Here is a 23,778-nt window from a genome sequence, read left to right on the forward strand (position 1 = left end):
TCGACCAAATTTTACCACTAACATAAAGCCCAATGTCTCACAAGAAAACATTCTCAGAATCGCTTGGATAGGTAAAAGCATTCCAAAGTTATTACCACATAAAGTGAAATATGTCAGATTTGAAAAATGCCAAAACTAGGCTGCATCCTTAATTAAAGGCGCAGTGCCACTCCCTTTCAAAGGAGTTCAAATTGAGCAATAGTTAAATTGATCTATTCCAACAAAGTATAATTCATCATTGAATAACAATCCTGCAAAAGTAGTTAATAGGTGCTCCTCCCCCGAAGTATTTGGTGAATGCACAACTATTTACCACTTACCAGATATCTGAGTTTCCTGGACTTGTGAGTCCGACATACATTGCTTTATTGCAGTAATTCGATTGATGATATACCACATTGGATGTTTGTTTACTTCTTTAAAAAAATGTAAGAAAAACAGAATTGAAAAAAAAAAACAACAACATAAGAACGTTTGACATTTACATTGGCCAAATGTTTCTATGCTTGATACAAATATATTCAGATCTCAATCTATTTAAAAATCTTTTGTTAGGAATTTATTTGACCAAAAAAAAAAAAAAATCACTATTCCTCACCTTGTTACCTCTGGATAGTTTAATTTTTTGGCAATTGAAGCACAGAATACAACAAACACCAATCTATATTTATTTTTGGATGTTTATTTAGTAGAATAGTAAGAAAAAAACAAATCAAAGACAAACTGTCCTTTAGTTAAAAACAACATAAAATGACACAATCATTGCACATGAGCAGATTGTGAATATGTTCTCCTGAAACTTATCTTTTTAAGCTAAAAAAAATAAATAAAGTAAAAATAAGAACTGTTACCTGCAGCATTGTTCCATAGACAATGAAAGACAAATGAAACAAAGGAAAGAAAAATTAAAATGAGCAAAAAGGCAAGAAAGCGAAGAGTGACACATGAAAGAGAGAATCATCAATTCTAAAGAAAATAAACAATAGACGTAAGATTGATGCATATGCGTGGGTTGAAAGTACAGAAGCTCATGTTTTGCAGCATCTAATAGATTGATGCCTGTGAGTTTTGCATTGTTGGAATATTTCAGAAAAGACTGATAAGTTAAATGTATGGTGTAAGGGTATCTGTGTCATACAAAGTAAGTAAAAATTTTTACAATTCCATCTTCACTCCAGCTCCTTTATTCTGTTTTATATTATTTCTAATATCCTTGTTTTTTCAACCAGTCTATGGAGAATTCCACCACAATGAGCACATACAAAAGTTATTCAGTTCAAAGTTTGAGACTGCATTAATATTCATGGGCAGAGAGGCTGGATGATATAACAGACGTGGAACGCTCTCCTGTAGAACTTGGCAATTCTAATAATTGCTGGCGCTCCTAAGCTTCCGCTGATATTATTGTGGCAATAGATAATAGATTCTTCTTAATTCTTACAGATGTTTTGGGATTAAACATTGTCTGATCCTTATGCATTGAATTAAGGAGATGTTTCTCAGAGTACCAGTTTGATTATTTTAATTTTCTAAGTATAGATAAAGCAACCTAATGCAAATGAACTATGTGAGTATTCATAAATAAAATTAGATACTGTGGCATTACATATAATTTTCTATAGGTGCACATTGTAAAGGACACTTACAAAATTACCATGTGAAACTTGAGGGAGGTGAAATGTGGAGAGAAATACGTTGTTTCATAAGAAGACTTTGCAATGCAACCGTCGTTTTAGTGTCTGCATTACGGCCAAAATACCCGGACCTCCTATTGAATAGAATTAAAATCACAATAGAATGCTACAGTGATCTAAGTTTGGTACAATTGAAGTGTGGGGGATGCTTAAATATAACCACAATATGGATGCCTGAATCCGGTGTTATTTATATATTGGATGATGGATGGATGGGATGGTAAAAAGGCAGGCTAGTTATATCTTTCCTCCACCCATTGTTTTAAGTATAATCTACGACGGTGGCTATGTTTCCAAAACATAATCTTATAAAAGGTGTTTGTCATGTGACTCTACCTGTGAAGCAAAAGAGTTTATCAGTCTGTACCAAATAACTGTTTGCTGCTGCAGGTTGGAGGAGTAGCCTCGCGCTTGTTGTGACAAATTGCTTCAGGTTCTCCTGCGTCGAGTGTCCTCTAAGCTGAACCTTCTTGGTCTTGTCCTTGTCAATACATATCTTGGCAATTTCAGATTGGCGAATGACTCAGAAAATTATAGTGCTTCAAAATATATGGCATCTCTTTTAATATAAACAGTAAATAAATCAATATAAGGATATACAGTAATGGAAGCAGCTCATTTATGATAAGGCTTTTTAATTATCGTGTATATATATATATATAAAAGGTATTTAAAAAATGTAATCAATAAGACAAATATGAAATTAGTTAAATTAATTTTCTCAATCTAATATTCAATTTTCTTTAATAATATAGAACTCAAACCATTTAAAAAAAATCTTTTTGATTTCTTATTGGACTACAATGATTTTGTCCAAGATTAATGGAAATTGGACTGATCCACATATATTTTTCCTTAAAGAGATTGCTTTTTCGGAATGCAACTTCTAGAGCATAAGATAGAGCTATTTTCTGCAAAAGATATAGCTGCTGAAATTGTACTTAAACCCATGCTTTACTGGAGTTAGAGCATGTTCAGACGTGGCGGAATTGCTGCAGACAATGTTGCGGATTCAGTTGCGGATTTGGCTAAAATGTTAGGTAAAATGCGGCGGATTTGTCGTTGTGGATTCAGGTTCGGATCACACCCTGCTCTCTTTCAAACATTCCATCCCAGTCTGGGTATAGACCTCGACACACATAGGTCCAGCCTTGATCCCGTGTGTTGCGCTCACTATACCCTGCACTGTATGTACCTGAAAAACAAATAGACAGTGCATGTTGAAGTTTGATTTGTACTTATGAATTATGTTATATATTTATCTTTGTTATAATGTTTACATACAGCAGATGATGCTATTCAGACATCATACATACAAACTAGTGAAAATATGACATAAACATGTAAAGTTACTTACAAGGTTAATAAGAGTGGACACTTCCATATCCATTCGCCTATATCTGGCCATGGTAATAGCTCCGTGTTCATGTAATAAGCCTGGAAGGCGAAAATTGAGGTTTTCTCTTCTTCATCAGAATGATGATTTATCCTGTTCCTGGAAGAAATCCGCAACACAACACATAACAAATCCGCAACACACATTACATCTGTGGATTTCATTGCGTAATTTTGAAACTCCACTGCGTAATGTAGCCTATGTTCCGCAGCGGAGTTTTCCGCAACATCTTGTCGAAGTTAACTAAAAAGGTGTTGAAAACAATGGACAAACTGTCTGCTGCAGATTTCGACTGCGGACTGTCCGCAGCAGAATTCCACAGCAATTTTGCCATGCCCTTACTCTTCAAACTTCTTGGGGACTATTGCATGTCATCAATTTTAGATTACAAACTTGAAACTCGACAAACTTGAAAATGTTTTTCATTTTATGCATAAAAAAGCATCTATAAGAACAGGATTCCGAATTCAGAAAAAACTAATGTCATCATTTAAACATATATGAAATATACTATAAATAGAGTTTCAGATAGATAAATAGCCAGTGCTGGAACTCTCATGATGACTAGTACAGGGGACAGGTTAATCTGTGGTGAGAATGAATTGTATGGAGTGTCAGTCATGCATAAGCACTGCTGCTCTATACAACTCTATAGGAAATAAAGAAAAAGCCAAGCGCTCCCAACCCCAGTATGTTGCCATGTGAACATTACAGAAATGTAATTATTTTTATGAAAGATCATAAACTACATTGTTATTTGTTTGAAACTACCAATGATGTACACTTTATGACCAAAAGTATGTGGACAATCGTTCTAATTATTGAGTTTCTATGTTCCAGCCACGCCAGTTGCATACAATCAAGCACACAGCTATGCAATCTCCGAAGGAAAACATTTGTAGTAGTAGTATGGGTCACACTGAACCGTTCAGTGACTTTAAACATGGCACTGTCAAAGGATGCCACCTTTACCACAAGACTATTTGTGAGATTTCTGATCAGCTAGATTTGTCCCGGTCAACCAACTATAAGTGCTATTTTTGTGAAGTGGAAGTGTCAAGAAGTAACAACAGTTTAGCCACGAAGCAGTAGACCAGGCAAACATGCAGAGCGGTGCTGCTGAGTGCCTAAAGAGTACCTTCCAACAGAAATACCCTATACAATTTTATTGGATATTTCTTCTGTATTAATGCTTTCTAGTGAAGGGTAATAAAAAATTAATGCTACAGCATACAAAGATATTTTAGATATTTGTATGCCTCAAACTTTCTGGCAACAGTTTGAGGAAGGCCCTTTCCTGCTCCAGCATGGCTGTGCCCCTGTGCACAAAGTGAAGTTCATAAAGGCATGGTGTGACGAGTTTGGTGTGGAGGTACTCAGGTTGCCTGCACCCAATGGAACACCTTTGCGAAATATTGGAATGCCGATTGCGAGCCAGACCTTCTCGTCCAACATCAGTGCCTGACCTCACAAATGTTCTTTTGGCTAAATAGGCACAAATTCTCACAGACACACTCCAAAATCTTGTGTGAAGGCCTATTCAGAAGAGCTAAGGTGTTTATCACTACAAAAGGGGAGGGCCCAACTCCATATTAATGTTCATGGTTTTGGAATGGAATGTCCAAGCTTAGATAGGTGTGATATGTTTAGGTATCCACATACTCTTGCCCATTTAGGGGACATATGTGTAAACTTTGGGCTGTAAAAGATAAATATATAGGGAATTCTTATCTTTGAGCCAGGAGATTAAACATTTCCATCATCTCCTCAGAACTTTCTGCCTGGCTGTAAGACAGTTAGCTGAAACAGTAGCCCACCTTTTGCTCAGTTGAAAACCAGAAACATAAACCATGCCCCATTGAATCGTTCCTTAGCTGTCTACCAAAAAAGAATGAGGGGATCTGTTCTCTGCAAGATTTCTACAGGAAAAGGCAGAAAATCCTACAGACTAACAAACATTGTAAGCAAGTCTATCTGCTATTTACTTTTAGCATTAATTTCGAAGTTCAGTTTTCCAAAGAAGTAGTCCCATTCTTAGATTGAAATTTAGGCTTATGGTCAGCTCTCCAGAATTAGGTGATGGTACCACCTGGTAAGGACTCAGTCTATCAATGTCCAGTATATACAATAGAAAAACCACGGCACTCTTCTTCGATGCAACTTAGAATATTTATTGGTGAATAAACGAATTTGAGGAATTGATACTCTTCAATATAGAAGGAAAATAGGAATACCCAATAGAGAATATGTGCTAAGGTTTTGGTCCTTCCAGAACCTTAATCTTGGCAGTAGTCAATACAAATGCATAAATATTATAATTACTTATAATGTGACAATTCACATTATAGATAATAAATACCTATGATCAAAAATAAAGATATTCTGATTAGTAGTACATAATACAACTGTATATTAAAATCTGTGTACCTCTACACTAGGGTACACTCAAGAATTGTTAATATATATTCCAAATACACAAAATAAAACTATAGGAAAAGCAGCATTACAGCAGTAGAGATCGAGTAACCTATATCAATAAAGCAACAGCAGTGTTCTATGTGTATATAAAAGAATAGCAACTAATACACATTGACAGTACTTGTATCGTACAATATATGTATTATATCCACATCTCGTTAAAAGACAATATAAGGAGCCTGAATAAGAGGAAGAAAAGTGGTGGTATATTGACATAACTGTGGTGTATTAAGTAGAAAAGTAACAACCATATGAAGGGTATACTGTCTGGTGAATAGCAATCTCATACCATTCTTAGATTGAAGCCATCCAAGCAACCAACTAATCTCTGTGATTCCAGCTTTTCAAATCCTCAGCGATCAGTTGTTAGCACCATGGAAAGAACTGTGTGGCCAGATTAAATGAAAGGACGACCAGGTAATACATGGACGTGTTGAATCAACAAGTGTGGAAGGTTTTTTGCCTTTTTTGAAATGGTGCCACTTTGTCCAGTGAATTGTCCTGGGTGGTAATAACAGACACAGCCTATGGACAAGAGTGGCGCTGTTTCTACGGGAAATATATATATTATATATATATATATATATATATATATACACTACCGTTCAAAAGTTTAGGGTCACTTAGACATTTCCTTATTTTTGAAAGAAAAGCACCGTTTTTTTCAATGAAGATAACATTAAATTAATCAGAAATACACTCTATACATTGTTAATGTACTAAATGACTATTTTAGCTGCAAACGTCTGGTTTTTAATGCAATATCTACATAGGTGTATAGAGGCCCATTTCCAGCAACCATCACTCCAGTGTTCTAATGGTACATTGTGTTTGCTAACTGTGTTAGAAGGCTAATGAATGATTAGAAAACACTTGAAAACCCTGGTGCAATTATGTTAGCACCGCTGTAAACAGTTTTGCTATTTAGAGGAGCTATAAAACTGACCTTCCTTTGAGCTAGTTGAGAATCTGGAGCATTACATTTGTGGGTTCGATTAAACTCTCAAAATGGCTAGAAAAAGAGAGCTTTCATGTGAAACTCGACAGTCTATTCTTGTTCTTAGAAATTAAGGCTATTCCATGCGAAAAATTGCCAAGAAACTGAAGATTTCCTACAACGGTGTGTACTACTCCCTTCAGAGGACAGCACACACAGGCTCTAACCAGAGTAGAAAGAGAAGTGGGAGGCCCAGCTGCACAACTGAGCAACAAGACAAGTACATTAGAGTCTCTAGTTTGAGAAATAGACACCTCACAGGTCCTCAACTGGCAGCTTCATTAAATAGTACCTGCAAAACGCCAGTGTCAACATCTACAGTGAAGAGGCGACTCCGGGATGCTGGCCTTCAGGGCAGAGTGGCAAAGAAAAAGCCATATCTGAGACTGGCTAATAAAATGAAAAGATTAATATGGGCAAAAGCACACAGACTTCTTGTGAGATGCAGAACAACTGAAAAGATGCTGGAAGAGTGCCTGACGCCATCTGTCAAGCATGGTGGAGTTAATGTGATGGTCTGGGGTTGCTTTGGTGCTGGTAAAGTGTGAGATTTGTACAAGGTAAAAGGGATTTTGAATAAGGAAGGCTATCACTCCATTTTTCAACGCCATGCCATACCCTGTGGACAGCGCTTGATTGGAGCCAATTTCATCCTACAACAGGACAATGACCCAAAGCACACCTCCAAATTATGCAAGAACTATTTAGGGAAGAAGCAGGCAGCTGGTATTCTATCTGTAATGGAGTGGCCAGCGCAGTCACCAGATCTCAACCCCAAAGAGCTGTTGTGGGAGCAGCTTGACCGTATGGTACACAAGAAGTGCCCATCAAGCCAATACAACTTGTAGGAGGGCCTTCTGGAAGCATGGGGTGAAATTTCTCCAGATTACCTCAGCAAATTATCAGCTAGAATGCCAAAGGTCTGCAATGCTGTAATTGCTGCAAATGGAGCATTCTTTGACGAAAGCAAAGTTTGAAGGAGAAAATTATTATTTCAAATAAAAATCATTATTTCTAACCTTGTCAATGTCTTGACTATATTTTCTAGGCATTTTGCTACTCATTTGATAAATATAAGTGTGAGTTTTCATGGAAAACACAAAATTGTCTGGGTGAGCCCAAACTTTTGAACGGTAGTGTATATATATATATTGTTTTCTTATCTTATTAAAACCCCTTAATCTTTTTATTTGTTGTTGTTTTTGTTTTGTTTTTTAAATGTATGCATTTTCCAACAATTCAAGGTACAGGTTTGTTCTATCCCATGGGTCAGCAACCTTCGGCACTTCAGCTGTTGTAAAACCACAACTCCCAGCATGCCCTGATAGCCAAAGGCTTTAGTATTCCAGTCAAAGACTGTTAGGGCATGCTGGGAATTGTAGTTTTACCACAGTTGGAGTGCCGAAAGATGCTGACCCCTGTTCAATCCTATTCTGATAATACTTCAACCCTATAATATATACACCGTTTTATCTTATTATCTGATAAATACATTAGCAATTAAAGGTTCCAAAAGAATGATCATATAGTGTTCCTGGCTGAGAATAAATCAGGAGCTTTGCAATTAGTACAGGTCACTAATTAGGTCAGTTAACACAAACTACAGCTTCGAAGAGACACATGCAGAGCAAATTAAGTGAAAAGCAGATATTATCTTCCAGCGTTGATTAAAAATCGCAGATCCTCACATTAATTTCAGCATTTTGCAAAGTACAACATTTTAATATATTATTCTGTAGCCTCACTAATAAAAGGACCTGAAGCAAGCAATGTTAATAGAGGAATAATTATTTGTCAAGTGCTATGAGTTCCATAAATGATTGTCATTTATTGATGAGAAGCACACACTGAAAAGCTGATTTTGTATTTTGGCCTGTAACTGTTGCAATATAGAGTTTTTTTTTTGGTGTTTTTTTTAGCATTTGTACCTTATGTAAAAATATATCTAAAGTATGATATCTATTTAATCAATAATGCATTAAAACAAGGGCCCTATGCATCATGTTTGCCAGTCCCACTAGGACAAAAGCTGTATTTTAGTTTTTTTTAATACCAATGTATCTTGCATAGGGCCCATAGGGTTTTATAGAACAAATCTCCATATAAGAAAGTATCCTGTAGGCATCTGTCTGACAAGGTTCAACGGGACAGAGAAAAATAGCCTACCACATATTTGTGTCCCTGTGGACTTGTATCATTATATTTTAATTTTTGTCTATAGCATTCTGTTGCATCCCATTGCATTCTTTTTTCAATGAACATTTTTTAAAACAAAGCAAAAAAGAATACTGGAAATATCAACAAGATACAAGAATGTAATTTCTACTCTGGACCAAATTATAGGAAAAGCATACAGACATATGACCGGATCCTTCACCGCCTCGGGGTCCTAGGGGCCTCGACTACGTACGTTCTCTGCTCAGGCAGGTTCCTGTGATTTTAACAACTTAAACAGGAGGATCTATTGTCCAGCAAATGCAAGGGAGCACCTTTTTAGTTGCAGGCTAATTTTAACTGCCAGACAGCCTCTCTCCATGCATATCATCATTGCGTTCACCTGCATGGAGCCACAGACAGCCCAAATTGGGAATGGGGAAAGGCGAGTATAGTAAAGGTTGTTTATGGAAACATAAATTGTGGCACTATTATTTGGGGAGCAATGTGTGGCACTATTTTAGGAGGCACTATGCTTATGGAAATATTTTGTGTGACACTGTGTATGGCAATATTTTATGGTGTAATACTGTATAAAATTGAACAGGTAACATTGGGGGCAGCAGCATGGCATAGTATTGGGTGTAGCAGCAGGCACAGTGCCGGGTAAAGCAGGATGAAGAGATTGTGTTTCTAGAGAAAGTGAAAAAAAAAGAGTCAAAGATGTCCTAATGAATAACTTGAGAGGCGCATTACGGCTTGGAGAAGTCATCATGGAGTCCAAAAGTGGACTACTACAATCAGAGAAGATGTCAACTATGAGTCAATGTATTTAATTTGTTATTTATGGTGGTTGTAACTTTGCCAGATCATTATGGTATTCACTTGTTTGTGGTAATAATGTGGTACCATATTTGTTTGCGAAACAACAACTCCCAGCATAATTTTACCACTGTCCAGACCATACTGGAAGCTGTAATTTCATATGGTGCAGACAACAAGTTCTATATAGGAGGGGTTACCCTGACTCGGTGATTGATTTAGGGGGGGGGGGGGCTTTCATAAAATGTACTATGGAATCCAGTATTTTCTAGTTACTATGCAGGCAGTCACTATTTTAATGGGAAGTGTACAGATGTGTCCACTCTTACCTTTGCTTGAATTTGGTTAACCATTCTATAAAACAAATTCAATAAAATATCGCGACATGCTAGCAAAATCCTTGTCAGGTTGCAAAACACATCACGACCACTGGTTAACATATGTAGCATAGATATCTCGGGACAGAGTATTGCAAAAGCATATTTGTTTTTTCAAAGCTGGTGATCTCGCGCCATGTTTTAGGATATGTTGGGATATGAGGAAATGTAAGAAAGGACTCATCTGCATAAGCTTCTCACCTGCGGGACCCCTGCCTCTCAGAAAAATGCAAAGGCTTTCCACTAGTGTGGAAAATAGATGCAGAGTTCATGTCCATACATCCACAGGAGCATTAATATGGGGGGGGGGGGGGGCAATAGAACAAGGCCACTACATCCGAAAGGGGGTTTATGAGGTTGAGATCACGGCTCTGCAAATATATTCTAGAAGGAGACTCATTTTTGCTCGGAAAGGCACATTCAAACCATTGATTTAATCTCCATTCTTTTTTTATAATATTTGGTAGGAATAAGTAAATATCTTTTGATACAAAAAAATTATCATGAAAGTAGAAATATATTTTAATTGGAAATAAAAAGGAAAATACATTTTTCAACACTAAAAAACTGTAGTAGAAAATGTAAAAAACACAAGTGCGGACTCAAATATGTAAGCATCGGTTCTGGGTCTAAGGGGGGATTCACACGAGCGTGATTTGGCAGCGTGTAGACCGCGTGGTTTTCGCGCGGCACGCAATGCCCTATAGAAGTCTATGGGGCAGTACACACAGTCCGTGTATTTTGTGCAGCGTTTGTTCGCTGCGCAAAATACGCGACAGGTTTAATAACTCTGCGTATTTCACGCATCACGCACCCATTGAAGTCAATGGGTGCGTGAAAACCACGCATGTCGCACGGAAGCACTTCCGTGCGAACTGCGTGTTTGCGCAACAGCTGTCAAAAGGATGAATGGAAACAGAAAAGCACCACGTGCTTTTCTGTTTCCAAGCATCCAAACGGAGTGTCTTTGCGAGGAGCGAACCCCGACAACCGAAGCTAACTTCACCGGGTTCGGCCAAACTCGTTTTGGCCGAACCCGGCAAAAAAATTTCCGGTCCGCGACGTCGGGAGAGATTCACTGTGCATGGTGCTGAAAGAGTTAAACTGTTTCAGCACCATGGACAGTGACTTGCGATCCCAAAATACATGCACCTGTAAAAAAAAACGAAGTTCTAACTTACCGATTACTCTTGTCTCCTTCCTGCAGTCCGACCTCCCGGGATGACACTTCAGTTCAAGTGACAGCTCCAGCCAATCACAGGCCAAGCACAGGCTGCAGCCAATCACAGGCTGCAGCGGTCACTTGGACTGCCGCGTCATCCAGGGAGGTGGGGCCCGATGTCAAGAGAGGCGCGTCACCAAGGACGCGTCACCAAGGACGCGTCACCAAGGCAACGGCCGGGAAGTTCTCGGTAAGTAGGAACTTTATCTTTTTTTTTACAGGTTTTTCGCTGTTGTGTTCGGCATTCACTCTCGAGGGTGCTGAAAGATTTAGCTCTTTCAGCACCTTGGACAGTGACGGGCGTCGACAAGCCTCATCTCTATGATGCCGGCTGCGCGAAAATCACGCAGCCGCGCATCAGACACGCATGACACACGCAGCTGTCAAATGGTTTTTGCGCTCGCAAAACGCTGCGTTGTTTGCGCGCGCAAAAACGCAACGCTCGTGTGAATCTGCCCTAAGACTCCAGTAATCTAATGTATGTTGAAAGCAGTGAAGTGGGTTTATTTGTGGGCATTTTTGGCCTGCATTCCGGTTTGTTTTTTATCCGCAGCATGTCAATTTCTCCTGTGGAAAGTTTGTGTATTTATTGCAAAATTTCCTCATTTAAATGCAATGCATGTGATGAAATGAAAATGCACACTGAAATAATCAGCTAAATATGCCGTTAAAGACAGACGATTTGATGTTATTTATCCACTGCGGATTTCCTGTGGTTTTCTGCAGATTTGCTGCGCAATATTTCCACAACAAATCCGTTACATGTGATCTTATCCAAAAGGTATATTCCCATTTGACCATAATATAATGTAAAATGCTTATAGACTATATAGGTAAATCCTGGCTCAAATGACCACAATGAATGTTATTAACAATGAGTATTTTTCAGGCTGGAGCAGGCAAAAAGTCAGGTGAAATCCAAACACCTAGAAATAAAACAAAAGTAAATCAAGTTTTCCACCGCTCGAACAGCACTAAGGAACAAAGTCCAACCTGTAGTCTTAGGGCAAAGCCCCACGTGGCGGAATTGCTCTTGAATTCCGCTGCGGACACTCCGCAGCATTAATCCGCAGCGGAGCCGTTTCTCCATTGCCTTCCACTTCTTTTTAGTAGGCTTCGTTTAGACGAGGCTGAAAATTCTGCTGCGGAGCATAGGCTGCGGTGCAGAATTTGGTGTCTGCAGCATACAATGGATGTTGCGGACCAGTGGCGGACTGGTTGCGGACTCATTGCGGAAGTTCTCCATTGACTTCAATGGAGATTCTAAATTCCGCAATGAAGTCCGCAGATGTCATGCACATGTTATGTGTGCTGCGGATGCGTCTTGCTTTTTTGACATGACATTTCTTCATTCTGTCTGGACCTATGTATTTCTAGGTCTACAGCCAGACTGAGGAAGTCAATGGGGCTCCCGTAATTACGGGAGCGTTGCTAGGAGACGTCAGTAAATAGTCACTGTCCAGGGTGCTGAAAGAGTTAAGCGAGCGGCAGTAACTGTTTCTGCACCCTGGACAGGGACTACCGATCCCAATATACAGCAACCTGTAAATAAAATAGAAGTTCATACTTACCGAGAACTCCCTGCTTCTGTCTCCAGTCCGGCTTCCCAGGATGACGTTTCAGTCTAAGTGAAGGCTGCAGCCAATCACAGGCTGCAGCGGTCACATGGACTGCCGCGTCATCCAGGGAGGTCGAGCTGGATGCCGAAAGAGGGACGCGTCACCAAGACAACGGCCGGTAAGTATGAAATTTGTTTACTTACACTAGGGAAAGTGCTGGCCCTTCTCTCTATCCTGCACTGATAGAGAGAAGGGAAGCACTTTTACCGCAGTCCGCAGCAGCTAATCCGCATCAATTTACTGCACATTTTGGGCAGATCCGCCGCAGAATCTGCAACGCAGATTCTGTGCGGCATTGATGCGGACAGCTGCGGAGGAAAACCGCCACGTGGGGCCATGCCCTTATAGACGGTTCTGCTCAGTCCACAAGCAATAGACAATCCACAATCCAGAGAAGGTGTATGCAGTTGTTATGATCCTTGTAGTCCCACGAAGCTCTGCACCGTGTTCCGATGCTCAGGGTCCAAGCAGGATAAATCCTCTGACTCCAATAAAGAAAAGGAGAAATAGTGCAACACCCTCTGTTTTTTTTTTTTTTGCAATACACAAGATTTTTTCCATACTTACAGGAAAATAGAAGAATAAAAACATTGGTGATTCAAATAAAATCAATAGAAGCACGTCAAACAAACGCGCCCGACCCTGGGTTTCGCCCTCCCGGCTTCATCTGGGACGCGCGTCGGGTTCCGGCGTCTCTCCTATGCAGGAACATGTATTTAGGTATGTACTCCATTTTGTAGGGCATCTGTTGTATGCTCCCCAGGCATGTGTTTAGTATTGACTTTATGCCTCACTGGTCATTGCCTATGCCTTGTCTCCTATTTCCATACATGTGCACCTCGGTGCCTCCTTGTTATTTGCATTAGCATTATATATTGCCATTGATAGCATCATATTTTGACATGATATGTGCCAGGCATAGTCAGCGTCCTCCTATTTTTTCCTATATCCACATGCCTGTATACTTCCATTTATGCATGTACATGCCTTGACTTTACCATATTTTGTCCTGCATAGGCTGACGCCATGTTTTTCACATTGTGTGACTCATCTTTTAAATGTTTTGTATTTATCCCCTTAATAAAGCGACTTTTTTTTTTATGACAAATGATATAGATTTTTTGTGCGAGAATTGTTCTTTTTGTTTGTAGGTTTATCTATATGTTTCTGGCCAATGCACCAAGTTACGCTTGGTTTACATGTTTGGCTGTCTCTATTTATATATACATGTGAACTCTTCTTTCTATTCATTACCGTTCTGATATACTTTGCATTTGTGCATCTTGAGACAATCTTTTAGCTCCCTATGTGTACAGATTGGTTGTGTTAGCACAGTACAGTAGCAGCAAAGTTAATGAGATTTAACAAATCTCACCCAGACCCTGCGAAACATTTTCCATGCAGATATTGGCCTATGGTGTGGATTTTTTAAACTGCAGCATGACAATTTGTGATGCGGAGTGGTTGCACAATTGTTGCAGTTTTTCCTCATTGAGTTTAATAAAAAAGGGAAAATCTGCAACAAATGGCAAAAGTTGTGTATTCTGCAGCAAAAATCGCAACTAGAAGAACATATTGTCCCATGTGAACATAATGTCACATGGGACCAGATGTCATCCCTGCAGACCTGCTCAACAAAGTTTAGCCGAGAAGTAGGAACTCTTCGATAAGGCAGCAACAGGGGAGGTGAGTATAGTCTTTGTTTTTAATCACCCCTGCTCTCCTATTCTTCTATGCAGTGGCAAACCCAGCCAAACATCTGCACCAAATAGTACAAGATTTGGTGTGGACTTTCATCCAGAATTCCCTGCCATATCTGGACTGGATGTGCTACAAATTTTTTCACAGCAATTCAACGCATGTAAACATAACCTAAGGGCATGTTCAGACATTATGGAAATTTACAGATGCAGATTTTGCTGCAAATTCTCGGCATTTACGCAACGAATCTGCTTCAAAATTTGCCTATTTTGCAATCTGTTCAGGCTTGTCCGCAGTGAAAATCCGCTGCTTCTCCGCAACAGACTGTGCATGCTGCAGAATGTAAAATCTGCACCACAAGCTAGTTTTTGCAATGTTTTTTTGCCTCACCGTGGATCAACAAGAGTAAAAAGAGATTACTTTTTTTTATTACACGCTACATCAACCTCCACTCCCCTGGTTCAACTTGATGGATATATGTTTATTTTAAGTCATGCTAACTATGTAACTATAAGATATATTTTCTCATAAGGAAACCAAAGGACCTTTTTACACAGATCGATGATCAGCCATGCGAATGCTCGTTCCTGATCATTGCCCCATGTAAACATGTCAGCGATCAGCTAACAAACGAGCAAATGCTCAATTGTCAGCTAATCGCATCTTTTATACGGGTAAAAAAAAATATTATTAGTCTGCAGCACATCTCCACGTGTAAACAAGGGATGTGCTTGACATGTCTATTTTAGTAAATATTTGTATTCCCCATGAAGTGACAGGTCTGGCACATATTTTCTGTGTTGTGCTGTTCCTCTGTTATTCCTCCTAGAAATGTATGTATAAATTGACAGCTGGGTGTTACCATTCCCCTTATCTAATAGGGGCGTCCCTATGCAGTCTCACTATGTCAGCACTGATTGGATAGTGTCTGTCTGTGTAGGGACAAACCCCCAACTGGTAACACCTGGTTATTCATATATTTCTAGAAAGAATAACAGAGGACCAGCACGACATAGAGTTCTAAGAATTGATATTTCACTAAAATAGACATATCAGGAGAGGTAACAGGTCCTCTATATTACAACTCCATGTCTAATCGTAAAAAATTTAATTCTACAGATTTTTGTCATTTTAAGAAATGTCAATTTGCCTTTATAAAATACTTGCGTAAATTAAAAAATGCTTTTAAGATGTGACCACGGTTCCAGATCCATTCACAACTGTGCACCTATCTCTCTACGTCACAAGACATTGCTCCAGGTTCCTAAGAACTACAGTATTTATCTGTGACCTTCAGCAACACAAATTATCTCCATGCATATTATAAATCAAAGTTAGAGTATCTCAGACACATGAACTGATCCTTACTGCAGAGTATAGTTTAAAAGTAATGACCAATTTAAATGAAAAGTGGAAAGTGACACCATCAGGATAAAACAGACAACATGTAAAGTCTACTCTCAAAATCCAGTTCCTGAAACAATTTCACTTTCCAGATAACAAGTACAACATTCCCCTATGTGTTAGATTTTCTTCGCCACTCTCAGCTCTGCCTGCCTGTGATGTACTGTAAATGTCATTATATATGGATGACTACCTGCCGCTGATTTATGCAATACTTCTCTCTATGACAGCAGAAGAAATACTATGACAATTAAAACTAGACCTGAAGAGAGCCATAATTATGCAGACAGTTGACCTGCTGTATTTTCAGGATTATTTATTTACCCTGAAGAATAGTTCAAGAGAATTATGCATTATTTAAGAGTCACTGTGTGTATGGGGGTTGTAGACTTTGAATCTGCAGGGCAACCACTGAATTCTTTGTAACCTCTTTCATCTTCACGCTGTTTTAAGTTTATTAACCTAAAGCTAGGTTCAACTGTGATTCTGATATTTGAAGCAAGATGCTCTATACAATATTAGTTAACACATATTCTATTTACATGCTAAATGCAATTGCTAAATTATATATTTAATTTCTTGCAATATTTATCACCCCATCTACCTTTTCTACCTGTTCTTAAAAAAACAATTTGGAGCAATATTTATAGATTTTTCACTTATTTCCAAATGGATAATTGACTACACATGCACTGTTTCATCCATCTTAAAATATGTGAAAAGGCATAAAACCTTAGATCTATTGCCCCTCTTAGTGTCCAATGCTTTCCAATGTTTATTTCAATTATTATTTTTCCTTTTTAATGGATACCATGGTGGTATGTAGAGAGCAATGTATTAATACATAATATGAACAAAGCATGTCTGGTTTTAATAAAAATCAAAATATGACTATGACCAAATTTGTACTAAGATTCAACAATTACTCAAAGCGAACCTAAGCTTTCAGGTGACTTTTCAGAATAAGCTGCCATGTGTGTGTACATGAGGAATAACACTATTTTTGGTCATTATATGACTTGTATATGGCATTTTTTTTTTTTGAAATTTTCCCCTCAGCATGCTCTATCTCTAATTTTCCGTTTTTCCTGAGCTATTAGGTGGAGCCTAACTGTTGTCATGTCTTCTATACACTGTACGCATATAAGAGGAGAATCCTACTCTCCTATCTCTATATATCACACATATAGAAACAGCAACAGCATGGAGGAGTTTATACAACAGTACTGAGCAGTGTATATGAGAATTCAGCAATGGGGGAGATAGAACACTTACTAGAAGCAGCGTCTCTGTGTGTCTCTCTCTCTCTCTGTCTCTCTCTTACTCTGCTCCTGCTCGCTCCCCTCTCTATAGAATTTTAAGGACAGCTGTAACCTGATCCTTCAGTGAGCTAATGTTCCGTCTCTTCTTGAGGAGACAGATTTAGCAGTTTATTCAGAGTGAGTAAACAGGGATGAGGTGGGGCCAGAGGGGGGAGAAAAGAAGCCTGATAAGTGGAGAAAGGCATTTTTCTCTAATATGATTTATTTCAAAGTTTCTTATATTCGCTTGTACCATTAATTTATGCAAAGTTTGATGAGAAGAAGAAGAAGAAGAAGAAGAAGAAGAAGAAGGAGAAGGAGAAGACGAATCTGGAAAAGTTCTTATTGGGCACCCCCCCCCCCGCAAACTCCTCATGGCCGACGGTCCGCAGGTTTCAGCTGCATGGCTGGGTCTCCTAAGTGACCCAACAATGCAGCACTAGCAGCCGGGGCGTCACTAAGGCTGGGTTCACACACCTTATTTACGGACGTAATTCGGGCGTTTTAGCATTGAATTACGTCCGAAAATGCGGCTCAAAAGCGTTGGCAAACATCTGCCCATTCATTTGAATGGGTCTTACGATGTTCTGTGCCGACGGTCATTTTTTTTAGGCGCCGCTGTCAAAAGGCGGCGCGTAAAAAAGACGCCCGCGTCAAAGAAGTGCCTGTCACTTCTTCAGACGTAAATGGAGCCGTTTTCCATGGACTCCATGGAAAAACAGCTCCAATTACGTCCGTAATGGACGCAGCGAAAGACGCCTGCATATGCCCTTACGGCTGAAATTACGGTGCTGTTTTCTCCTGAAAACAGCCCCGTAATTTCAGCCGTAATGGACGCTGCCGTGTGAACATACCCTCAGGGCTTAAAATGTCAGGGGAAATAGCCCCAATCCATATGTGTCCGCCCAAAAAAAAATGTGTGTATAGGAGACAGCATAGCATATCTATAGCACTACGACCCTATAAACTATGGATATGATTAGATACATTGGCTCAGCAGACAGTATCACACATGATAGGATTAGATACAGTGGCTGAGCTGACAGTATCACACATGATAGGATTAGATACAGTGGCTGAGCAGACAGTATCACACATGATAGGATTAGATGCAGTGGCCCAGCAGACAGTATCACACATGATAGGATTAGATACAATAACTCAGCAGACAGTATCACACATGATAGGATTAGATACAGTGGCTCAGCAGACAGTACCACACATGATAGGATTAGATACAGTGGCTCAGAAGGCAGTATCACACATGATAGGATTAGATACAGTGGCTCAGCAGAGAGTATCACACATGATAGGATTAGATACAGTGGCTGAGCAGACAGTATCACACATGATAGGATTAGATACAGTGGCTCAGCAGACAGTATCACACATGAGCGGATTAGATACAGTGGCTCAGCAGACTGTATCACACATGATAGGATTAGATACAGGACTCAGCTCGCTGACATTGCGGCTCCAGCGCTGGGCCCAGGAAAGGTAAGAATAATAATTTTGCTTCTTTATGTGTTACTGAATATTTTTGTGTGTTTGTGTTTTTTTACAAGTTCGGTTGTTGGACTTCGGATGCGAGGACTTCAATGACGGCGTTTTTTTTATTCTCAATAAAATGGTTAATGAGGGTTGTTTTTTTATTTCAATAAAATATTTTTTCTATGTGCTTGTATCTTTTTAAACTTTATTATCACCGCCTTAGTAATGGCCGCTGGCTGATTGACAACCTCCATTACTAAGGCGGGCCTTAATGTTAGCAAGCAGAGAGGCTAACACTAACCCCCATTATTACCCCGGTACCCACTGCCACCAGGGGTACTGGGAAGAGCCGGGTACGAACCAGTACCCGTCAATCTGTAGTGACGGGCAGGCACCGGGGTGGCCGCAGGCTGGTAGTACTAGGCTGGGGAAGGCCAAAAATAGTGGCACCTACCACCCTGGTAATGCTGCCTGCTGCAGCTGTGTTGTATCTGGCTGGTTATGAAAATTGGGGGGGGGACCCCACATCGTTCTTTCCAATTATTTTTTTATTTTTTATTTTAAATGACGTGGGGTCCCCCCCATTTTTCATAACCAGCCAGATACAATAAAGCAGCAGCAGCCTAGCATTACCAGGGTGGGAAGGGCCACTGTATCTGGCCTTTCCCTTCCTGATACTACCAGCCTGCAGCCGCCCCAGTGGCCGATCATCACTACAGATGGTCAAGTACTGGATGGTACCCGTCTCCTCCCAGCACCCCTGGTGGCGGTGGGTACCGGGGTAATATAGGGGGTTAGTGTTAGCCTCTGCACCGGCTAACACTAAGCCCCGCCTTAGCAATGGATACTGTCAATCAGCCGACAGCCATTACTAAGGCGGTAGTAATATAGTTTAAAAAAATCCAAAGACATAGAAAAAATATTTTATTGAAATAAAAAAAAACCCCACCCAACCCTCATTAACCATTTTATTGATAATAAAAAAAAAGCCGTCATCGAAGTAGTCCTGGAATCCACCGTAGTCCAACGACCGAACCTGTAAGAAAACACACAAAAAAAACTATTAGTAACACATGTGTTAGGCTTAGATACTGGGCCCATGTGTGATACTGTCTGTGGGACCCTGTATCTATGCCTACCACATGGTAGGCTTAGATACAGGGTCCAGCAGACAGTAATCTTATACAGTATAAGATTACTGTGTGCTGGACCCTGTATCTAAACCTACAGTGTGGTAGGCTTATATACAGGGCCCATCAGACAGGATCACACATGGACCATGTATCTAAGCCTACCACGTGATTGGCTTATATACAGGGCCCAGCAGACAGGGTCACGCATGGGCCATGTATCTAAGCCTACCATGTGATTGGCTTAGATACAGGGCCCAGCAGACAGGATCACACAATCTGTGATCCTGTCTAATGGGCCCTCTAAGCCTGCTACATCGTAGGCTTAGGGGTTGTGCAGTCCCTAAACATTGATGGCCTATCCACAGGATTCCCGGGACCCGCCAATCAGCTGTTTGAAGGGGCCGCAGCACTCGTACGAGAGCTGCTTCCCCTTCATTTCACTACTCGATCACACTGTGAATCGCCGACACCGATTCACAGTGTGACCGGAATGAAGTGAATGGAATGAAGGGGAGCAGCTCTCGTACGAGTGCTGCCGCCCCTTCAAAACAGCTGATTGGCGGGTCCCGGGAGTCGGACCCCGCCAGTCAGGGCTAATCTTACCTTCCTCTTCAGCCGCGGCGGTAGTTCTGTCGTCTCGATGCTGTGCGCGGCGCATAGCGCTGTGACGTCATGAGCTGCGCACAGCGCTTGACGTCAGGACCTCCGCTGCGATCCGGAACCAGGAAGGTAAGTACGGTCTGTTACTATAGTAACAGGGGCCCGCAGCCCGAGTTACTATAGTAACTTTTTATTGATGTGGTGCGGGGGGGGGGGGCTGTGGGCCCCCCTGGCTTCGGGGCCCGGTCACAATTGCGACCGCTGCGACCCCTATAGCTACGTCAGTGATTGTGGTACTTTTGGTCTTTTTGACTTTTCATTTTTTGTCTTACCTTTTGTTTAAAATAAAGACTAAGTACCCCAAAATAGCTTTAATTTCCTGTATTAAATTCATGTAATTAGTGCATGTTTTCTTTATCTGTTAAGCATGAGTGGTTACAAAAATTAAGTATTTTATGATCCAATTAAAATACAGAAGATACACATCACTCACACAATTTGGCTTCTATACATTATTTTAGCAGCAATATACTTTTTTTGATTTTGCAGAGGTGGAACATCTAATATCACATACAATTGATGCGACTGCTGTACACTTCTGTAGCAAAGGAGCTGTTGGGTCCTTTAGGTACCAGGGTTCAAGTGCAACTACAACCTCTGCCCTTCTATAGTTACACCCCGATTTTCGGCTGAAGTATCTTACAGAAGCAGGAGGAGGCAGGGAGTTAAAAAGTAAATTAACATCTCCAAATAGGTATACAAAATAGGCTGTGGTTTAGATGTCTAGGGAAAAAGTACTTATATTTCTCCCTCGCCTAAGTACGCAAACCAAATGCTTTCCAGTAAAACCGCATCCCATAAACATCTGGGTGAAATAAATGAAGACAGTGTACATTTATACTGCTGCTGGAAAGCATGTAAATATTGCAGTGGGTTAGACGGGCAGCTAGCGCTGTAAAAGTTTTTTTCAGGCAATATGTAATAGTATTTAAGATGTGAATAATCTAGTGTTAAAGCCTGCAGCAAAGCTCTGCCATAAGAGGTGGAGGTGATAGATAGTCTAGGATATTATTCTGTTTCGACACTATTCCCACCAAACACATCCATACTGCTGCCTAGAAATTGGCGCATTAGGAGTCTATTCTGGTATTTGCTGTTCTGCCACTTGGCCATAGATCTGTATTAATGTCCAATAAGTTAGTTTAGCTGTGATGTCTGCGGAAATTATGCTTTGCCTTACTGAACAATCATTGCATTTGCTGGCATGCCTGCTCGCAGTTCATCATATGATTGGAAGTGTACAAGCAGTCCTCTGTGGCTAATGCAATATAACAGCCCAGCATCTCAGTTTCATTCCATAACACATTTCTCTGTCCTGCCTGCAGCAGTACTTAAATATTTTATTCAGAGTACTACCTATTCTTCCCAAATGCATGCAAATACTTTTTTGCAATATTTGAACTTATCATCCATGTAGCAAGCATCTGCATGTTGTCTATAGTTGTTAATTTGGAAAATACAGTTTGTATTCCTAACCTGCATATACAGTAGCAAAATCCGCGAGAGTAACCAGACATAACGTAAAGAAACATCTTAACCTACATAAGACAGCCGATTATGGTATTGCACTTACATTAAGTAATATTGTTCAGGTAGGGAAATGCAAAACACTTGGAAGGAAGTAGAGTTCTTCAAATCTGTGATCTCTCTTCATGTAGTCAGTACTGACATAAAAAAATGGACTAAATAAAATGGAGATCTTGCAAACGAAGATCATGCACAACATCATGGTTGATGGTTGAACTTGATGGACATGTGTCTTTTTTCAGCCGTACTAACTATGTAACTATGTAACTATGTGAAGGGTTAAAAAGAGAAAAATCATGATGCAACAATTTGTGCTTACCAAATGAACTGGTAAAGCGAAGACTTAATCGACCAATGTAGCAGTCGTCAGAACATCATAAATTTAGTCCACTGCATCTGTGAACAAATAAGGAACAGAAATAAATCAATTACAGGTTTTTTTGTTTGACTCCGTTACAGGTGTTAAGTGGGTTAATTATTATTATATTATCCAATGTGTATGGTGAAAGTGATGGCTTTCCCATGGTTTTCTTAAAATATGACAGACATTACGTTTGCAGATCTTGTAGGGCAAGCCACAATCTGGCTAGAGATCATAATCTGGTGCATGGTTCAAGTGGGAAGGATAGGGTTAATTGACAGTTGGTAGTCTAATATACTTGCCAACAATCCAGATTTTGGCTGGAAAATCCCGCAAACCAGACCACAAAAGGGGTGTGTTTTATGCAAATTTGCATGACAAGTGGGCATTTCCAAATGTTTTGGGGTGTTCCAGTTAGAAATGGGCGTACTTAAGTATTGATTTGGGGGATTTGGGGGATTTACATTTTGGTAATTATGCTCTAATGGAGACTGGGAGACTGTGTGGAGGGGGCAGCAGTGTAAGACAGTGATGACTACGTGTCATCTGAACAGTCTGTGCAGTCTCACAGAAGAGAAACAGCAGAAACCTCACCTGATAGGTGGAGGAAGGATTTCAGTGTGAAGAAGATTTTATTAGTGTAAGCAGCTAGAAGTTCGTGTGACAAAAAGACTGAATGAACCAGACTTGCGGCCATTTTGAGCTAGTAGTGGACAAGAAGTTTGAACCGCTTCCCAGCATAAAGGAGAGCCCAACTAACTTTCAATAGATTATGACAGATTAGCGTCCTGGTATTAGAATCTGTCCTAGCTTAGTGTGAGAGGTGGTGCTATCAGTAAATGCTATGCTTTCTGTTCTTTTTCATACACAGGTGCCAAAAATTGTACATTATTGTATGTGAAGTTTAACAACCTGAGTTGAATGCAATAAATATCATAAAAAGTAAAGCAGCTGGGAGTTGTTTATCCAGGTTACACATGACAGTCTGCAAATCAAATATCAAAAGTGATCACGTTGTAAAAAGGATAAAGGAGAGCAAGAGAGGGTTCAAAGGCTGGCAACTAGAATATTAAAGAAGCACCTTATTTTTTTTCTTTCTATCATTAAATACATATTCCTCTAATATATACACTCAGCGAGTATTACCTTATGTAGTTATTCCTTTCTATCTGAATTTTTCTCTTCAGTTAAGTCATGTTACCTCACTCTGACCTGATAAAATCTACAGCAGTTAATGTAGATAAGAATCAGCCTCTTCACTTCCTGATTTATGGACTGTACCAAACAGGTTCTCTAGAGAGGGGATACAGAAACTTATGTTACTAACTGTCCCACAGTTCTAATTCAGGAGGCTGAGCTGCGACCTCCTTCATTATAACTATATGATAGATATGTGTCTGCTCATCAGTAGTTAATAACAATTGTTTCTGTATCCCCTCTG

The 23,778-nt window shown here is 39.9% G+C and overlaps 1 long non-coding RNA gene across 1 annotated transcript; it reads right to left on the minus strand.

Annotated features, from left to right (window-relative positions):
• Positions 1–2,529: 2,529 nt before the first annotated feature.
• Positions 2,530–23,560, minus strand: LOC142741457 (uncharacterized). Its single transcript, XR_012881149.1, has 4 exons — positions 23,484–23,560; positions 22,296–22,372; positions 3,052–3,189; positions 2,530–2,889 (listed from the first exon to the last, which is right to left on the minus strand). It is a non-coding gene; the product is annotated as an uncharacterized LOC142741457 (long non-coding RNA).
• Between the last annotated feature and the right edge of the window lie 218 nt (positions 23,561–23,778).

This window comes from Rhinoderma darwinii, chromosome 2 (assembly GCF_050947455.1).
Source record: "Rhinoderma darwinii isolate aRhiDar2 chromosome 2, aRhiDar2.hap1, whole genome shotgun sequence".
Lineage (NCBI taxonomy): Eukaryota > Metazoa > Chordata > Amphibia > Anura > Rhinodermatidae > Rhinoderma > Rhinoderma darwinii.